At 50.4% G+C, this 20,050-nt stretch overlaps 1 protein-coding gene and 4 non-coding genes across 12 annotated transcripts in view; all 5 read right to left on the bottom strand.

Annotated features, from left to right (window-relative positions):
* The window catches only part of OTOF (otoferlin), a 272,506-nt gene that overhangs the window by 80,578 nt on the left and 171,878 nt on the right, over window positions 1-20,050 (bottom strand). The gene's annotated exons all lie outside the window — the stretch shown is intronic.
* LOC142011704 (U1 spliceosomal RNA) lies at window positions 1,820-1,983 on the bottom strand. Its single transcript, XR_012645175.1, has one exon. It is a non-coding gene; the product is annotated as a U1 spliceosomal RNA (small nuclear RNA).
* On the bottom strand, window positions 6,424-6,587 carry LOC142011703 (U1 spliceosomal RNA). The gene has a single exon (XR_012645174.1). It is a non-coding gene; the product is annotated as a U1 spliceosomal RNA (small nuclear RNA).
* LOC142011713 (U1 spliceosomal RNA) lies at window positions 11,029-11,192 on the bottom strand. Its single transcript, XR_012645184.1, has one exon. It is a non-coding gene; the product is annotated as a U1 spliceosomal RNA (small nuclear RNA).
* LOC142011734 (U1 spliceosomal RNA) lies at window positions 15,633-15,796 on the bottom strand. Its single transcript, XR_012645198.1, has one exon. It is a non-coding gene; the product is annotated as a U1 spliceosomal RNA (small nuclear RNA).

The raw sequence follows: 20,050 nt of genomic DNA, 5'->3' as shown, positions 1-20,050 counted from the left end.
CAATGAAGATGTTTAGATCTTGGCATAAAAAGGACGCTTCTTAAGTTTGCACATGATCCCAAGTTGGGAGGGGTTGCAACTGCTTTGGAGGAGAGGGTCGTCATTCCAAATGATCTGGATAAATTGGACAAATAGTCTGAGGTAAAGAGGATGAAGTTTAATAAGGACAAATGCAAAGTGCTCCACTTGGGAAGGAACAATCCGTTTCACACATACAGAATGGGGAGAGGCTGTCTAGGAAGGACTCCAGCAGAACAGGATCTAGGGATTATCGTGGACCACAAGCTAAATATGAGTCAACAGTGTGATGCCTTGGCAAAAAAAAGCCAACATGAATCTGGGACGCATTAACAAGTGTGTTGTGAAGAAGACAAGAGAAGTCATTCTTTCGCTCTACTCTGCGCTGGTTAGGCCTCAGCTGGAGGATTGTGTCCAGTTCTGGGCACCGCAGTTCAAAAAAGATGTGCGGAAACTAGAGAGGGTCCAGAAAAGAGCGACAAGAATGATTCAAGGTCTCGAGAATGTGACCTATGAAAAAGGTTGAAACAATTGGGCTTGTTTAGTTTGGAAAAGAGACGATTGAAGGGAGACATGATAGCGGTTTTCAGGTATCTAAAAGGGAGTCATAAGGAAGAAGGAGAAAACTTGTTCTTCTTGGCCTCTGAGGATAGAACAAGAGGCAACGGGCTTAAACTGCAGCAAGGGAGGTTTAGGTTGGACATTAGGAAAAAGTTCCTAACTGTCAGGGCGGTCAATCAGTGGACTAAATTGCCAAGGGAGGTTGTGGAATCCCCATCACTGGAGATATTTAAGAACAGGTTAGATAGATGTCTCTCAGCGATGGTTTAGATAGTACTTGGTCCTGCCATTGGGGCAGGGGGCTGGACTCGATGGCCTCTCGAGGTCCCTTCCAGTCCTAGGATTCTAGGATTCTCTGCTTCTATGTTCAACAGCCCCAGCCCCGCGGCTAAAACCGGGGCACTCCACTTACTACCCGCCAAGGGCTACGCTAGAGACTTTTGGAGACACCGCTAGGGTTTAGGCTACAAAACTCGCAGGTCGTCCACAACCAACGTGCCTTTTGTCAACAGAAATTGGCAACAGAAAGCCGTCCGTGTAGACGCTCCGGAGGACTTTTTTTGGCCACGGAGTGATCAAAGGATCCATCCGCTCTTACGCGTAGACACAATCTGTCGACAGAAGATTTGGCGGTACGTCTCTTGCGACACTAAGCACTCTTGAGAGATGCTTCTAGCGTAGACGTAGCCTCAGCTACTAGGCTAAGTCTAGACTAGAGGGTTTTGTCGGCAAAAGGGGCATTTTGTCCACAAAACCGGGGAGCTCCCAAATTCCCAAGGCTTTCTGTCAACTGGAAGTCCACAGAAAATGGCACTTTTGTCAACAGCCGCACGCCGCTCCTCCTCACAAGCAATAACGCTGCTGACCACAGACATCTGGCCACAGGAAGCTACTCTGGATGTGCCAACAGGCCCTCTCTCCATAGTCAGGGCTTGCAGGACACCAGACAGCCCTAGCTGCTATCTTTCCACTTGGCTGTTTTGTCTAGACAAGGGTCAAGCAGGCCAGCTGCCCACCATCAACAGAGAAGACCTCTTTTGTCCTCCCATTCACACGAAGAAACTAAATTGTTGACAGAAGTTTTCTTGCAAAGTACCTTGCAACAAAGCCTTCAGGAGAAAAAGCATTGTAGTCTAGATTCACTTGGATACACAAACCAATCCATAACAGTTGTAAAGAAAGCATTCTAGCCTGTTTTATCAACTCATCCAGTCTGGTCTATTTTTGTCATACTTAATATCAGGGGAAAGCACGAATGCAGTCCCCCACTACCACAAATTATGCAGTTGAGTTTTCCCCTTGGGGGAAATCACAGGGGTCAGCAACAACCACAGTGCAATGGAGAAGCCTCACCCTGGGAAAACCACCTTCCCGATCATGGTATTTCCCCTGCCAGGTAAGTATGAGAGACTCACCCCCACGCTGAGCTCCACCTCACGCACCCCAGGCTCTCAGCATAGGGTGGAGGTGGCCTCGGCCCTCTCACAGGCCTCATCCACACCAGCCACCACTGCCACAAGCTTCCCTGCCATGGCCCAGCCTAGCATTCATCTCCACAAAAGCCCTGGCTACCAAATTCAGGCCCTACTCAGCAGCCTGCCCCCTCTCCCACAATGCTCTGCTCACCCAGCCATCTGAAGCCATGCCGTGGTCGTCTAGATTTGGAAGGAACCTTGACAGCTCCTCTGGGCCAGTCCCCTGTGTCACCCGATTGCATTTTCCTATTGCTGCGGAAGCCATCTGATGTGCCCAGTGTAGCTGTTGGTCTCAAATATTGTACTGGCGGCCCCTGGGAGGTGTCTCATGATAGCTGAGGATGCCCTGAATCGAGGGATGCTACTTATAGGTCTGTGCCATGTTTGTGGGTCAACTTCATAGATTTTTAGCTCTCTAGTTGTCTGCGGAATATTGCGAGCCAAAAGTACACAACGGGAGGGGTGATTGCCACCCACGCCAGGGCACTTGATTGAGACAAAGGACAATACCCTTCGAGGGAACTGAGTCTGTCTCTTGGAAGTCATCCATTGCCACTTGGCCGCAACAGCCTACCTGGGGCTGGTGACTTTAGGACCCTCAGGGGCTTGATGACAAGGAGAAAGGTTTTACTGCCTGGACACAAGACACTTCCAGGAGGTAGACCTAGCAGCATCCATCTTCTATTTCATCTTGATACTTTGGTCTGGGTCCTGTTTCCAGGGATCCGTTTTCTAGCAGGCTGACTTCAGCTCGCCGGATCTCCACTTCTGCAGGAAGCAAAGATATGGAGCCTGAAATCGTTTCCCTTATGGGGTGGACTTTCAGAGACTTTCAAGAATCAGCAAAGAACACCGCTGGCCGGCATCAATAGCCCTAATGGATGGATGTGAAGTATTGCTTTCACCATTTTTCTCTCCAAACCTCTTCTTTCTTTTTTATTCCTAAACCTTTAGCTCTTAGATCTGAAGGACTGGCACACGTGGCGATTTGGGTTAGATCCACGTATGTAGTGACTTGAGACTGCGGCCGGGCCCTTCGGGCCCAGAAGAATCCGTCTGCTCTTGGGTGAAATAGGTTTCAAAACCTTTCGCCTGAGTTGGGCTTGTTTGGTCTGGGCTGCTGGAGCAGCTGAGAAGTGTGTGTGTTTACTTATTTGGCACCTGGCTGGCCGCTGGAGCTGGCAGGGCTACTTTTGTGGCTGATTGCATTTGCCTTAGTGAAAAGGATATCTCAGCCTGGGGCTGAAAGTAGCTTGATTTTAAGTCAACCTCCCCTGGGTAGATTTCTCTAGCTGTGCCTGGAAACCCCCTCATATCACACCCTGTCCTCAGGGCACCACCAAGCACCAGTTACACCTGCCCTGAGAGGTGCTTTTCTAACCTGCTCTTCAAAATCTCCAGCGATGGGATTCCACAACCTCCCCGGGCAATTGACTCCAGCGTTTAACCACCCTGACAGGAAGGAAGTTTTCCCTAATGCCCAACCGAAAGCTCCCTTGCGTCAATTTCAGCCCATTGCCTCTTCTAGCCTCAGCGGCCAAGGAGAAGAAGTTTCCTCCTCCTCCACCTAGGATCACCCTTGTAGCTACGTGAATGCTCTCATCGTGTCCCTTCCCAGCCCTCTCTTTTCCAGACTAAACAATCAGACTTTTCCAACCCTCATAGGTCACGTTCTCTGGATTTTTAATCATTTTTATTCGTCTTCTTTGGACTTCTTCCAATTTGTCCAGATCTCTCCTAACACGTGGCCCCCAGAACCGGACACTCCGCTTGAGGCCTCATCAGCACAGAGCACAACAAAAGATTGACCGCTCCAGTCTCGCTCGCAATGCTGCTCTTAATCAAGCCCAGGACGCTATGGGTTTTTTTAGAATCAGTGCCACACTGGGGTGATTCCTCTTCAGCTTGGACTCCACTACCAGCCTCCATCCCTTTCGGAGCGCTCCTCCCCAGACGGTCACTTCCCATTCCATACTTATGCAAAAGCGGATCCTTCCTCAGTGCCTGCTCCTGCTGCTGGACAGCCCCCGCCAGGCCTTTTAGCAGCCCTTTGGAGCTGCTGCAGCTCAAGCAGCTGCTGGCGCTGCTCTGCCACCCGCATGAGGCAGGAACACAACTCCACAGACGGCAACGGGACTTCAAGCCCCCTGTCGTCCTCCAGCCCAGAGGCAGCCTCAGCAGTGCCGAGTAGAGGAGAAGAATCACTTCCCCCATCTGCTGGCAAAGCTCCTCCTAATGCACCCCAATATGTCTTGCGCCTCCTTGGATACGGGGGTACTCTCTTGGCTCATGGCCAGCTTCTCAGCCCCCCTCAGCCCCAGCTCTATTTTGGCTGCACTGCAACTTAGCCAGTCACTTCCCAGCCTCTAACAATGCTTGCAATTCCTCCCTCCCAAGTGCACGACTCTGCCCTTGACCTTCTTCCACCTCAGCAGATTCCGATTGACCCACTGCTCCAATTGGCCGAGGACACTCTGTACCTCACCGCTGTCAGCCAGCGTAACTACCTCTCCGCCTACTTGGAATCATCCAGTCCATTCTCCGCGTCATCAATGAAGATGTTTAGATCTTGGCATAAAAAGGACGCTTCTTAAGTTTGCAGATTATCCCAAGTTGGGAGGGGTTGCAACTGCTTTGGAGGAGAGGGTCGTCATTCCAAATGATCTGGATAAATTGGACAAATAGTCTGAGGTAAAGAGGATGAAGTTTAATAAGGACAAATGCAAAGTGCTCCACTTGGGAAGGAACAATCCGTTTCACACATACAGAATGGGGAGAGGCTGTCTAGGAAGGACTCCAGCAGAACAGGAGCTAGGGATTATCGTGGACCACAAGCTAAATATGAGTCAACAGTGTGATGCCTTTGCAAAAAAAAGCCAACATGAATCTGGGACGCATGAACAAGTGTGTTGTGAAGAAGACAAGAGAAGTCATTCTTTCGCTCTACTCTGCGCTGGTTAGGCCTCAGCTGGAGGATTGTGTCCAGTTCTGGGCACCGCAGTTCAAAAAAGATGTGCGGAAACTAGAGAGGGTCCAGAAAAGAGCGACAAGAATGATTCAAGGTCTCGAGAATGTGACCTATGAAAAAGGTTGAAACAATTGGGCTTGTTTAGTTTGGAAAAGAGACGATTGAAGGGAGACATGATAGCGGTTTTCAGGTATCTAAAAGGGAGTCATAAGGAAGAAGGAGAAAACTTGTTCTTCTTGGCCTCTGAGGATAGAACAAGAGGCAACGGGCTTAAACTGCAGCAAGGGAGGTTTAGGTTGGACATTAGGAAAAAGTTCCTAACTGTCAGGGCGGTCAATCAGTGGACTAAATTGCCAAGGGAGGTTGTGGAATCCCCATCACTGGAGATATTTAAGAACAGGTTAGATAGATGTCTCTCAGCGATGGTTTAGATAGTACTTGGTCCTGCCATTGGGGGAGGGGGCTGGACTCGATGGCCTCTCGAGGTCCCTTCCAGTCCTAGGATTCTAGGATTCTCTGCTTCTATGTTCAACAGCCCCAGCCCCGCGGCTAAAACCGGGGCACTCCACTTACTACCCGCCAAGGGCTACGCTAGAGACTTTTGGAGACACCGCTAGGGTTTAGGCTACAAAACTCGCAGGTCGTCCACAACCAACGTGCCTTTTGTCAACAGAAATTGGCAACAGAAAGCCGTCCGTGTAGATGCTCCGGAGGACTTTTTTTAGCCACGGAGCGATCAAAGGATCCATCCGCTCTTACGCGTAGACACAATCTGTCGACAGAAGATTTGGCGGTACGTCTCTTGCGACACTAAGCACTCTTGAGAGATGCTTCTAGCGTAGACGTAGCCTCAGCTACTAGGCTAAGTCTAGACTAGAGGGTTTTGTCGGCAAAAGGGGCATTTTGTCCACAAAACCGGGGAGCTCCCAAATTCCCAAGGCTTTCTGTCAACTGGAAGTCCACAGAAAATGGCACTTTTGTCAACAGCCGCACGCCGCTCCTCCTCACAAGCAATAACGCTGCTGACCACAGACATCTGGCCACAGGAAGCTACTCTGGATGTGCCAACAGGCCCTCTCTCCATAGTCAGGGCTTGCAGGACACCAGACAGCCCTAGCTGCTATCTTTCCACTTGGCTGTTTTGTCTAGACAAGGGTCAAGCAGGCCAGCTGCCCACCATCAACAGAGAAGATCTCTTTTGTCCTCCCATTCACACAAAGAAACTAAATTGTTGAGAGAAGTTTTCTTGCAAAGTACCTTGCAACAAAGCCTTCAGGAGAAAAAGCATTGCAGTATAGACTCACTTGGATACACAAACCAATCCATAACAGTTGTAAAGAAAGCATTCTAGCCTGTTTTATCAACTCATCCAGTCTGGTCTATTTTTGTCATACTTAATATCAGGGGAAAGCACGAATGCAGTCCCCCACTACCACAAATTATGCAGTTGAGTTTTCCCCTTGGGGGAAATCACAGGGGTCAGCAACAACCACAGTGCAATGGAGAAGCCTCACCCTGGGAAAACCACCTTCCCGATCATGGTATTTCCCCTGCCAGGTAAGTATGAGAGACTCACCCCCACGCTGAGCTCCACCTCACGCACCCCAGGCTCTCAGCATAGGGTGGAGGTGGCCTCGGCCCTCTCACAGGCCTCATCCACACCAGCCACCACTGCCACAAGCTTCCCTGCCATGGCCCAGCCTAGCATTCATCTCCACAAAAGCCCTGGCTACCAAATTCAGGCCCTACTCAGCAGCCTGCCCCCTCTCCCACAATGCTCTGCTCACCCAGCCATCTGAAGCCATGCCGTGGTCGTCTAGATTTGGAAGGAACCTTGACAGCTCCTCTGGGCCAGTCCCCTGTGTCACCCGATTGCATTTTCCTATTGCTGCGGAAGCCATCTGATGTGCCCAGTGTAGCTGTTGGTCTCAAATATTGTACTGGCGGCCCCTGCGAGGTGTCTCATGATAGCTGAGGATGCCCTGAATCGAGGGATGCTACTTATAGGTCTGTGCCATGTTTGTGGGTCAACTTCATAGATTTTTAGCTCTCTAGTTGTCTTCGGAATGTTGCGAGCCAAAAGTACACAACGGGAGGGGTGATTGCCACCCACGCCAGGGCACTTGATTGAGACAAAGGACAATACCCTTCGAGGGAACTGAGTCTGTCTCTTGGAAGTCATCCATTGCCACTTGGCCGCAACAGCCTACCTGGGGCTGGTGACTTTAGGACCCTCAGGGGCTTGATGACAAGGAGAAAGGTTTTACTGCCTGGACACAAGACACTTCCAGGAGGTAGACCTAGCAGCATCCATCTTCTATTTCATCTTGATACTTTGGTCTGGGTCCTGTTTCCAGGGATCCGTTTTCTAGCAGGCTGACTTCAGCTCGCCGGATCTCCACTTCTGCAGGAAGCAAAGATATGGAGCCTGAAATCGTTTCCCTTATGGGGTGGACTTTCAGAGACTTTCAAGAATCAGCAAAGAACACCGCTGGCCGGCATCAATAGCCCTAATGGACGGATGTCAAGTATTGCTTTCACCATTTTTCTCTCCAAACCTCTTCTTTCTTTTGTATTTCTAAACCTTTAGCTCTTAGATCTGAAGGACTGGCACACGTGGCGATTTGGGTTAGATCCAAATATGAAGTGACTTGAGACTGCGGCCGGGCCCTTCGGGCTTAGAAGAATCCGTCTGCCCTTCGGTGAAATAGGTTTGAAAACCTTTCGCCTGAGTTAGGCTTGTTTGGTCTGGGCTGCTGGAGCAGCTGAGAAGTGTGTGTGTTTACTTATTTGGCACCTGGCTGGCCGCTGGAGCTGGCAGGGCTACTTTTGTGGCTGATTGCATTTCCTTTGTGAAAAGGATATCTCAGCCTGGGGCTGAAAGTAGCTTGATTTTAAGTCAACCTCCCCTGGGTAGATTTCTCTAGCTGTGCCTGGAAACCCCCTCATATCACACCCTGTACTCAGGGCACCACCAAGCACCAGTTACACCTGCCCTGAGAGGTGCTTTTGTAACCTGCTCTTCAAAATCTCCAGCGATGGGATTCCACAACCTCCCCGGGCAATTGACTCCAGCGTTTAACCACCCTGACAGGAAGGAAGTTTTCCCTAATGCCCAACCGAAAGCTCCCTTGCGTCAATTTCAGCCCATTGCCTCTTCTAGCCTCAGCGGCCAAGGAGAAGAAGTTTCCTCCTCCTCCACCTAGGATCACCCTTGTAGCTACGTGAACGCTCTCATCGTGTCCCTTCCCAGCCCTCTCTTTTCCAGACTAAACAATCAGACTTTTCCAACCCTCATAGGTCACGTTCTCTGGATTTTTAATCATTTTTATTAGTCTTCTTTGGACTTCTTCCAATTTGTCCAGATCTCTTCTAACACGTGGCCCCCAGAACCCGACACTCCGCTTGAGGCCTCATCAGCACAGAGCACAACAAAAGATTGACCGCTCCAGTCTCGCTCGCAATGCTGCTCTTAATAAAGCCCAGGACGCGATGGGTTTTTTTAGAATCAGTGCCACACTGGGGTGATTCCTCTTCAGCTTGGACTCCACTACCAGCCTCCATCCCTTTCGGAGCGCTCCTCCCCAGACGGTCACTTCCCATTCCATAGCTATGCAAAAACGGATCCTTCCTCAGTGCCTGCTCCTGCTGCTGGACAGCCCCCGCCAGGCCTTTTAGCAGCCCTTTGGAGCTGCTGCAGCTCAAGCAGCTGCTGGCGCTGCTCTGCCACCCGCATGAGGCAGGAACACAACTCCACAGACGGCAACGGGACTTCAAGCCCCCTGTCGTCCTCCAGCCCAGAGGCAGCCTCAGCAGTGCCGAGTAGAGGAGAAGAATCACTTCCCCCATCTGCTGGCAAAGCTCCTCCTAATGCACCCCAATATGTCTTGCGCCTCCTTGGATACGGGGGCACTCTCTTGGCTCATGGCCAGCTTCTCAGCCCCTGTCAGCCCCAGCTCCATTTTGGCTGCACTGCAACTTAGCCAGTCACTTCCCAGCCTCTAACAATGCTTGCAATTCCTCCCTCCCAAGTGCAGGACTCTGCCCTTGACCTTCTTCCACCTCAGCAGATTCCGATTGACCCACTGCTCCAATTGGCCGAGGACACTCTGCACCTCACCGCTGTCAGCCAGCGTAACTACCTCTCCGCCTACTTGGAATCATCCAGTCCATTCTCCGCGTCATCAATGAAGATGTTTAGATCTTGGCATAAAAAGGACGCTTCTTAAGTTTGCAGATGATCCCAAGTTGGGAGGGGTTGCAACTGCTTTGGAGGAGAGGGTCGTCATTCCAAATGATCTGGATAAATTGGACAAATAGTCTGAGGTAAACAGGATGAAGTTTAATAAGGACAAATGCAAAGTGCTCCACTTGGGAAGGAACAATCCGTTTCACACATACAGAATGGGGAGAGGCTGTCTAGGAACGACTCCAGCAGAACAGGATCTAGGGATTATCGTGGACCACAAGCTAAATATGAGTCAACAGTGTGATGCCGTTGCAAAAAAAAGATAACATGATTCTAGGACGCATTAACAAGTGCGTTGTGAACAAGACAAGAGAAGTTATTCTTTCGCTCTACTCTGGGCTGGTTAGGCCTCAGCTGGAGTATTGTGTCCAGTTGTGGGCACCGCAGTTCAAAAAAGATGTGCGGAAACTAGAGAGGGTCCAGAAAAGAGCGACAAGAATGATTCAAGGTCTCGAGAATGTGACCTATGAAAAAAGGTTGAAACAATTGGGCTTCTTTAGTTTGGAAATGAGACGATTGAAGGGAGACATGATAGCGGTTTTCAGGTATCTAAAAGGGAGTCATAAGGAAGAAGGAGAAAACTTGTTCTTCTTGGCCTCTGAGGATAGAACAAGAGGCAACGGGCTAAAACTGCAGAAAGGCAGGTGTGGATTGGACATTAGGAAAAAGTTCCTAACTGTCAGGGCAGTCAAACAGTGGACTAAATTGCCAAGGTTGGTTGTGGAATCCCCATCACTGGATATATTTAAGAACAGGTTAGATAGATGTCTCTCAGCGATGGTTTAGACAGTACTTGGTCCTGCCATTGGGGCAGGGGGCTGGACTCGATGGCCTCTCGAGGTCCCTTCCACTCCTAGTAGTCTAGGATTCTCTGCTTCTATGTTCAACAGCCCCAGCCCCGCGGCTAAAACCGGGGCACTCCACTTGCTGGCTGCCAAGGGCTACACCAGAGAATTTTGGAGACACCGCTAGGGTTTGGGCTACAAAACTCGCAGGTTGTCCACAACCAACGTGCCTTTTGTCAACAGAAATTGGCAACAGAAAGCCGTCCGCGTAGACTCTCCGGAGGACTTTGTTTGGCCACGGAGCGGATCAAAGGATCCATCCGCTCTTACGCGTAGACACGATCTGTCGACAGAAGATTTGGCGGTATGTCTCTTGCGACACTAAGTACTCTTGAGAGATGCTTCTAGCGTAGACGTAGCCTCAGCTACTAGGCTAAGTCTAGACTAGAGGGTTTTGTTGGCAAAAGGGGCATTTTGTCCGCAAAACCGGGGAGCTCCCAAATTCCCAAGGCTTTCTGTCAACTGGAAGTCCACAGAAAATGGCACTTTTGTCAACAGCCGCACGCCGCTCCTCCTCACAAGCAATAACGCTGCTGTCCACAGACATCTGGCCACAGGAAGCTACTCTGAACATGCCAACAGGCCCTCTCTCCATAGTCAGGGCTTGCAGAACACCAGACAGCCCTAGCTGCTATCTTTCCACTTAGCTGTTTTGTCTAGACAAGGACCAAGCAGGCCAGCTGCCCACCATCAACAGAGAAGATCTCTTTTCTCCTCCCATTCACAAGAAGAAACTAAATTGTTGACAGAAGTTTTCTTGCAAAGTACCTGGCAACAAAGCCTTCAGGAGAAAAAGCATTGCAGTATAGACTCACTTGGATACACAAACCAATCCATAACAGTTTCAAACAAGGCATTTTAGCCAACTCTATCAACTCATTCAGTCTAGTCTATTTTTGCTATACTTAGTATCAGGAGAAAGCACGAATGCAGTCCCCCACTATCACAAATTATGCAGTTGAGTTTCCCCCTTGGGGGAAATCACAGGGGTCAGCAACAACCACAGTGCAATGAAGAAGCCTCACCCTGGGAAAACCACCTTCCAGATCATGGTATTTCCCCTGCCAGGTAAGTATGAGAGACTCACCCCCACGCTGAGCTCCACCTCACGCACCCCAGGCTCTCAGCATAGGGTGGAGGTGGCCTCGGCCCTCTCACAGGCCTCATCCACACCAGCCACCACTGCCACAAGCTTCCCTGCCATGGCCCAGCCTCGCATTCATCTCCACAAAAGCCCTGGCTACCAAATTCAGGCCCTACTCAGCAGCCTGCCCCCTCTCCCACAATGCTCTGCTCACCCAGCCATCTGAAGCCATGCCATAGTCGTCTAGATTTGGAAGGAACCTTGACAGCTCCTCTGGGCCAGTCCCCTGTGTCACCCAATTGCATTTTCCTATTGCTGCGGAAGCCATCTGATGTGCCCAGTGTAGCTGTGGGCACCAAATATTGTGCTGGTGGCCCATGGGAGGTGTCTCATGATAGCTGAGGATGCCCTGAATCTAGGGATGCTACTTATAGGTCTGTGCCATGTTTGTGGGTCAACTTCATAGATTTTCAGCTCTCTAGTTGTCTTCGGAATATTGCGAGCCAAAAGTACACAACGGGAGGGGTGATTGCCACCCACGCCAGGGCACTTGATTGAGACAAAGGACAATACCCTTCGAGGGAACTGAGTCTGTCTCTTGGAAGTCATCCATTGCCACTTGGCCGCAACAGCCTACCTGGGGCTGGTGACTTTAGGACCCTCAGGGGCTTGATGACAAGGAGAAAGGTTTTACTGCCTGGACACAAGACACTTCCAGGAGGTAGACCTAGCAGCATCCATCTTGTATTTCACCTTGATACTCTGGTCTGGGTCCTGTTTCCAGGGATCCGTTTTCGAGCAGGCTGACTTCAGCTCGCCAGATCTCCACTTCTCCAGGAAGCAAAGATACGGAGCCTGAAATCGTTTCCCTTATGGGGTGGACTTTCAGAGACTTTCAAGAATCAGCAAAGAACACCGCTGGCCGGCATCAATAGCCCTAATGGACGGATGTCAAGTATTGCTTTCACCATTTTTCTCTCCAAACCTCTTCTTTCTTTTGTATTTCTAAACCTTTAGCTCTTAGATCTGAAGGACTGGCACACGTGGCGATTTGGGTTAGATCCAAATATGAAGTGACTTGAGACTGCGGCCGGGCCCTTCGGGCTTAGAAGAATCCGTCTGCCCTTCGGTGAAATAGGTTTGAAAACCTTTCGCCTGAGTTAGGCTTGTTTGGTCTGGGCTGCTGGAGCAGCTGAGAAGTGTGTGTGTTTACTTATTTGGCACCTGGCTGGCCGCTGGAGCTGGCAGGGCTACTTTTGTGGCTGATTGCATTTCCTTTGTGAAAAGGATATCTCAGCCTGGGGCTGAAAGTAGCTTGATTTTAAGTCAACCTCCCCTGGGTAGATTTCTCTAGCTGTGCCTGGAAACCCCCTCATATCACACCCTGTACTCAGGGCACCACCAAGCACCAGTTACACCTGCCCTGAGAGGTGCTTTTGTAACCTGCTCTTCAAAATCTCCAGCGATGGGATTCCACAACCTCCCCGGGCAATTGACTCCAGCGTTTAACCACCCTGACAGGAAGGAAGTTTTCCCTAATGCCCAACCGAAAGCTCCCTTGCGTCAATTTCAGCCCATTGCCTCTTCTAGCCTCAGCGGCCAAGGAGAAGAAGTTTCCTCCTCCTCCACCTAGGATCACCCTTGTAGCTACGTGAACGCTCTCATCGTGTCCCTTCCCAGCCCTCTCTTTTCCAGACTAAACAATCAGACTTTTCCAACCCTCATAGGTCACGTTCTCTGGATTTTTAATCATTTTTATTCGTCTTCTTTGGACTTCTTCCAATTTGTCCAGATCTCTCCTAACACGTGGCCCCCAGAACCGGACACTCCGCTTGAGGCCTCATCAGCACAGAGCACAACAAAAGATTGACCGCTCCAGTCTCGCTCGCAATGCTGCTCTTAATCAAGCCCAGGACGCTATGGGTTTTTTTAGAATCAGTGCCACACTGGCGTGATTCCTCTTCAGCTTGGACTCCACTACCAGCCTCCATCCCTTTCGGAGCGCTCCTCCCCAGACGGTCACTTCCCATTCCATAGCTATGCAAAAACGGATCCTTCCTCAGTGCCTGCTCCTGCTGCTGGACAGCCCCCGCCAGGCCTTTTAGCAGCCCTTTGGAGCTGCTGCAGCTCAAGCAGCTGCTGGCGCTGCTCTGCCACCCGCATGAGGCAGGAACACAACTCCACAGACGGCAACGGGACTTCAAGCCCCCTGTCGTCCTCCAGCCCAGAGGCAGCCTCAGCAGTGCCGAGTAGAGGAGAAGAATCACTTCCCCCATCTGCTGGCAAAGCTCCTCCTAATGCACCCCAATATGTCTTGCGCCTCCTTGGATACGGGGGCACTCTCTTGGCTCATGGCCAGCTTCTCAGCCCCCCTCAGCCCCAGCTCTATTTTGGCTGCACTGCAACTTAGCCAGTCACTTCCCAGCCTCTAACAATGCTTGCAATTCCTCCCTCCCAAGTGCAGGACTCTGCCCTTGACCTTCTTCCACCTCAGCAGATTCCGATTGACCCACTGCTCCAATTGGCCGAGGACACTCTGCACCTCACCGCTGTCAGCCAGCGTAACTACCTCTCCGCCTACTTGGAATCATCCAGTCCATTCTCCGCGTCATCAATGAAGATGTTTAGATCTTGGCATAAAAAGGACGCTTCTTAAGTTTGCAGATGATCCCAAGTTGGGAGGGGTTGCAACTGCTTTGGAGGAGAGGGTCGTCATTCCAAATGATCTGGATAAATTGGACAAATAGTCTGAGGTAAAGAGGATGAAGTTTAATAAGGACAAATGCAAAGTGCTCCACTTGGGAAGGAACAATCCGTTTCACACATACAGAATGGGGAGAGGCTGTCTAGGAACGACTCCAGCAGAACAGGATCTAGGGATTATCGTGGACCACAAGCTAAATATGAGTCAACAGTGTGATGCCGTTGCAAAAAAAAGCCAACATGACTCTGAGACGCATTAACAAGTGTGTTGTGAAGAAGACAAGAGAAGTCATTCTTTCGCTCTACTCTGAGCTGGTTAGGCCTCAGCTGGAGGATTGTGTCCAGTTCTGGGCACCGCAGTTCAAAAAAGTTGTGCGGAAACTAGAGAGGGTCCAGAAAAGAGCGACAAGAATGATTCAAGGTCTCGAGAATGTGACCTATGAAAAAAGGTTGAAACAATTGGGCTTGTTTAGTTTGGAAAAGAGACGATTGAAGGGAGACATGATAGCGGTTTTCAGGTATCTAAAAGGGAGTCATAAGGAAGAAGGAGAAAACTTGTTCTTCTTGGCCTCTGAGGATAGAACAAGAGGCAACGGGCTTAAACTGCAGCAAGGGAGGTTTAGGTTGGACATTAGGAAAAAGTTCCTAACTGTCAGGGCGGTCAATCAGTGGACTAAATTGCCAAGGGAGGTTGTGGAATCCCCATCACTGGAGATATTTAAGAACAGGTTAGATAGATGTCTCTCAGCGATGGTTTAGATAGTACTTGGTCCTGCCATTGGGGCAGGGGGCTGGACTCGATGGCCTCTCGAGGTCCCTTCCAGTCCTAGGATTCTAGGATTCTCTGCTTCTATGTTCAACAGCCCCAGCCCCGCGGCTAAAACCGGGGCACTCCACTTACTACCCGCCAAGGGCTACGCTAGAGACTTTTGGAGACACCGCTAGGGTTTAGGCTACAAAACTCGCAGGTCGTCCACAACCAACGTGCCTTTTGTCAACAGAAATTGGCAACAGAAAGCCGTCCGTGTAGATGCTCCGGAGGACTTTTTTTGGCCACGGAGCGATCAAAGGATCCATCTGCTCTTACGCGTAGACACAATCTGTCAACAGAAGATTTGGCGGTACGTCTCTTGCGACACTAAGCACTCTTGAGAGATACTTCTAGCGTAGACGTAGCCTCAGCTACGAGGCTAAGTCTAGACTAGAGGGTTTTGTCGGCAAAAGGGGCATTTTGTCCACAAAACCGGGGAGCTCCCAAATTCCCAAGGCTTTCTGTCAACTGGAAGTCCACAGAAAATGGCACTTTTGTCAACAGCCGCACGCCGCTCCTCCTCACAAGCAATAACGCTGCTGACCACAGACATCTGGCCACAGGAAGCTACTCTGGATGTGCCAACAGGCCCTCTCTCCATAGTCAGGGCTTGCAGGACACCAGACAGCCCTAGCTGCTATCTTTCCACTTGGCTGTTTTGTCTAGACAAGGGTCAAGCAGGCCAGCTGCCCACCATCAACAGAGAAAATCTCTTTTGTCCTCCCATTCACAAGAAGAAACTAAATTGTTGACAGAAGTTTTCTTGCAAAGTACCTTGCAACAAAGCCTTCAGGAGAAAAAGCATTGCAGTATAGACTCACTTGGATACACAAACCAATCCATAACAGTTGCAAAGAAAGCATTCTAGCCTGTTTTATCAACTCATCCAGTCTGGTCTATTTTTGCCATACTTAGTATCAGGGGAAAGCACGAATGCAGTCCCCCACTACCACAAATTATGCAGTTGAGTTTTCCCCTTGGGGGAAATCACAGGGGTCAGCAACAACCACAGTGCAATGGAGAAGCCTCACCCTGGGAAAACCACCTTCCAGATCATGGTATTTCCCCTGCCAGGTAAGTATGAGAGACTCACCCCCATGCTGAGCTCCACCTCACGCACCCCAGGCTCTCAGCATAGGGTGGAGGTGGCCTCCGCCCTCTCACAGGCCTCATCCACACCAGCCACCACTGCCACAAGCTTCCCTGCCACGGCCCAGCCTCGCATTCATCTCCACAAAAGCCCTGGCTGCCAAATTCAGGCCCTACTCAGCAGCCTGCCCCCTCTCCCACAATGCTCTGCTCACCCAGCCATCTGAAGACATGCCGTGGTCGTCTAGATTTGGAAGGAACCTTGACAGCTCCTCTGGGCCAGTCCCCTGTGTCACCCGATTGCATTTTCCTATTGCTGCGGAAGCCATCTGATGTGCCCAGTGTAGCTGTTGGCCCCAAATATTGTGCTGGCGGCCCCTGGGAGGTGTCTCATGATAGCTGAGGATGCCCTGAATCTAGGGATGCTACTTATAGGTCTGTGCCATGTTTGTGGGTCAACTTCATAGATTTTTAGCTCTCTAGTTGTCTTCGGAATGTTGCCAGCCAAAAGTACACAACGGGAGGGGTGGTTGCCACCCACGCCAGGGCACTTGATTGAGACAAAGGACAATACCCTTCGAGGGAACTGAGTCTGTCTCTTGGAAGTCATCCATTGCCACTTGGCCGCAACAGCCTACATGGGGCTGGTGACTTTAGGACCCTCAGGGGCTTGATGACAAGGAGAAAGGTTTTACTGCCTGGACACAAGACACTTCCAGGAGGTAGACCGAGCAGCATCCATCTTCTATTTCATCTTGATACTTTGGTCTGGGTCCTGTTTCCAGGGATCCGTTTTCTAGCAGGCTGACTTCAGCTCGCCGGATCTCCACTTCTCCAGGAAGCAAAGATATGGAGCCTGAAATCGTTTCCCTTATGGGGTGGACTTTGAGAGACTTTCAAGAATCAGCAAGGAACACCGCTGGCCGGCATCAATAGCCCTAATGGACGGATGTCAAGTATTGCTTTCACCATTTTTCTCTCCAAACCTCTTCTTTCTTTTGTATTCCTAAACCTTTAGCTCTTAGATCTGAAGGACTGGCACACGTGGCGATTTGGGTTAGATCCACGTATGTAGTGATTTCAGACTGCGGCCGGGCCCTTCGGGCCCAGAAGAATCCGTCTGCCCTTGGGTGAAATAGGTTTCAAAACCTTTCGCCTGAGTTAGGCTTGTTTGGTCTGGGCTGCTGGAGCAGCTGAGAAGTGTGGGGGTTTACTTATTTGGCACCTGGCTGGCTGCTGGAGCTGGCAGGCCTACTTTTGTGGCTGATTGCATTTGCCTTAGTGAAAAGGAAATCCCAGCCTGGGGCTGAAAGTAGCTTGATTTTAAGTCAACCTCCCCTGGGTAGATTTCTCTAGCTGTGCCTGGAAACCCCCTCATATCACACCCTGTACTCAGGGCACCACCAAGCACCAGTTACACCTGCCCTGAGAGGTGCTTTTCTAACCTGCTTTTCAAAATCTCCAGCGATGGGATTCCACAACCTCCCCAGGCAATTGACTCCAGCGTTTATCCACCCTGACAGGAAGGAAGTTTTTCCTAATGCCCAACCTAAAGCTCCCTTGCGTCAATTTCAGCCCATTGCCTCTTCTAGCCTCAGCGGCCAAGGAGAAGAAGTTTCCTCCTCCTCCACCTAGGATCACCCTTCTAGCTACGTGAAAGCTCTCATCGTGTCCCTTCCCAGCCCTCTCTTTTCCAGACTAAACAATCAGACTTTTCCAACTCTCATAGGTCACGTTCTCTGGATTTTTAATCATTTTTATTAGTCTTCTTTGGACTTCTTCCAATTTGTCCAGATCTCTTCTAACACGTGGCCCCCAGAACCGGACACTCCGCTTGAGGCCTCATCAGCACAGAGCACAACAAAAGATTGACCGCTCCAGTCTCGCTCGCAATGCTGCTCTTAATAAAGCCCAGGACGCGATGGGTTTTTTTAGAATCAGTGCCACACTGGGGTGATTCCTCTTCAGCTTGGACTCCACTACCAGCCTCCATCCCTTTCGGAGCGCTCCTCCCCAGACGGTCACTTCCCATTCCATAGCTATGCAAAAACGTAGCCTTCCTCGGTGCCTGCTCCTGCTGTTGGACAGGCCTCGCCAGGCCTTTCAGCAGCCCTTTGGAGCTGCTGCAGCTCAAGCAGCTGCTGGCACTGCTCTGCCACCCGCATGAGGCAGGAACACAACTCCACAGACGGCAACGGGACTTCAAGCCCCCTGTCGTCCTCCAGCCCAGAGGCAGCCTCAGCAGTGCCGAGTAGAGGAGAAGAATCACTTCCCCCATCTGCTGGCAAAGCTCCTCCTAACACACCCCAATATGTCTTGCGCCTCCTTGGATACGGGGGCACTCTCTTGGCTCATGGCCAGCTTCTCAGCCCCTGTCAGCCCCAGCTCCATTTTGGCTGCACTGCAACTTAGCCAGTCACTTCCCAGCCTCTAACAATGCTTGCAATTCCTCCCTCCCAAGTGCAGGACTCTGCCCTTGACCTTCTTCCACCTCAGCAGATTCCGATTGACCCACTGCTCCAATTGGCCGAGGACACTCTGCACCTCACCGCTGTCAGCCAGCGTAACTACCTCTCCGCCTACTTGGAATCATCCAGTCCATTCTCCGCGTCATCAGTGAAGATGTTTAGATATTGGCATAAAAAGGACGCTTCTTAAGTTTGCAGATGATCCCAAGTTGGGAGGGGTTGCAACTGCTTTGGAGGAGAGGGTCGTCATTCCAAATGATCTGGATAAATTAGACAAATAGTCTGAGGTAAACAGGATGAAGTTTAATAAGGACAAATGCAAAGTGCTCCACTTGGGAAGGAACAATCCGTTTCACACATACAGAATGGGGAGAGGCTGTCTAGGAACGACTCCAGCAGAACAGGATCTAGGGATTATCGTGGACCACAAGCTAAATATGAGTCAACAGTGTGATGCCGTTGCAAAAAAAAGACAACATGATTCTAGGACGCATTAACAAGTGCGTTGTGAACAAGACAAGAGAAGTTATTCTTTCGCTCTACTCTGGGCTGGTTAGGCCTCAGCTGGAGTATTGTGTCCAGTTGTGGGCACCGCAGTTCAAAAAAGATGTGCGGAAACTAGAGAGGGTCCAGAAAAGAGCGACAAGAATGATTCAAGGTCTCGAGAATGTGACCTATGAAAAAAGGTTGAAACAATTGGGCTTCTTTAGTTTGGAAATGAGACGATTGAAGGGAGACATGATAGCGGTTTTCAGGTATCTAAAAGGGAGTCATAAGGAAGAAGGAGAAAACTTGTTCTTCTTGGCCTCTGAGGATAGAACAAGAGGCAACGGGCTAAAACTGCAGAAAGGCAGGTGTGGATTGGACATTAGGAAAAAGTTCCTAACTGTCAGGGCAGTCAAACAGTGGACTAAATTGCCAAGGTTGGTTGTGGAATCCCCATCACTGGATATATTTAAGAACAGGTTAGATAGATGTCTCTCAGCGATGGTTTAGACAGTACTTGGTCCTGCCATTGGGGCAGGGGGCTGGACTCGATGGCCTCTCGAGGTCCCTTCCACTCCTAGTAGTCTAGGATTCTGTGCTTCTATGTTCAACAGCCCCAGCCCCGCGTATAAAACCGGGGCACTCCACTTGCTGGCTGCCAAGGGCTACACCAGAGACTTTTGGAGACACCGCTAGGGTTTGGGCTAGAAAACTCGCAGGTTGTCCACAACCAACGTGCCTTTTGTCAACAGAAATTGGCAACAGAAAGCCGTCCGCGTAGACTCTCCGGAGGACTTTGTTTGGCCACGGAGCGGATCAAAGGATCCATCCGCTCTTACGCGTAGACACGATCTGTCAACAGAAGATTTGGCGGTATGTCTCTTGCGACACTAAGTACTCTTGAGAGATGCTTCTAGCGTAGACCTAGCCTCAGCTACTAGGCTAAGTCTAGACTAGAGGGTTTTGTTGGCAAAAGGGGCATTTTGTCCGCAAAACCGGGGAGCTCCCAAATTCCCAAGGCTTTCTGTCAACTGGAAGTCCACAGAAAATGGCACTTTTGTCAACAGCCGCACGCTGCTCCTCCTCACAAGCAATAACGCTGCTGTCCACAGACATCTGGCCACAGGAAGCTACTCTGAACATGCCAACAGGCCCTCTCTCCATAGTCAGGGCTTGCAGGACACCAGACAGCCCTAGCTGCTATCTTTCCACTTAGCTGTTTTGTCTAGACAAGGACCAAGCAGGCCAACTACCCACCATCAACAGAGAAAATCTCTTTTGCTCTCTCATTCA

This window comes from Carettochelys insculpta, chromosome 3 (assembly GCF_033958435.1).
Source record: "Carettochelys insculpta isolate YL-2023 chromosome 3, ASM3395843v1, whole genome shotgun sequence".
Classification (NCBI taxonomy): Eukaryota; Metazoa; Chordata; order Testudines; family Carettochelyidae; genus Carettochelys; species Carettochelys insculpta.
The sequence above is the reverse complement of the archived record's forward strand: the minus strand, read 5'-3'. Positions and strand labels throughout refer to the sequence as shown.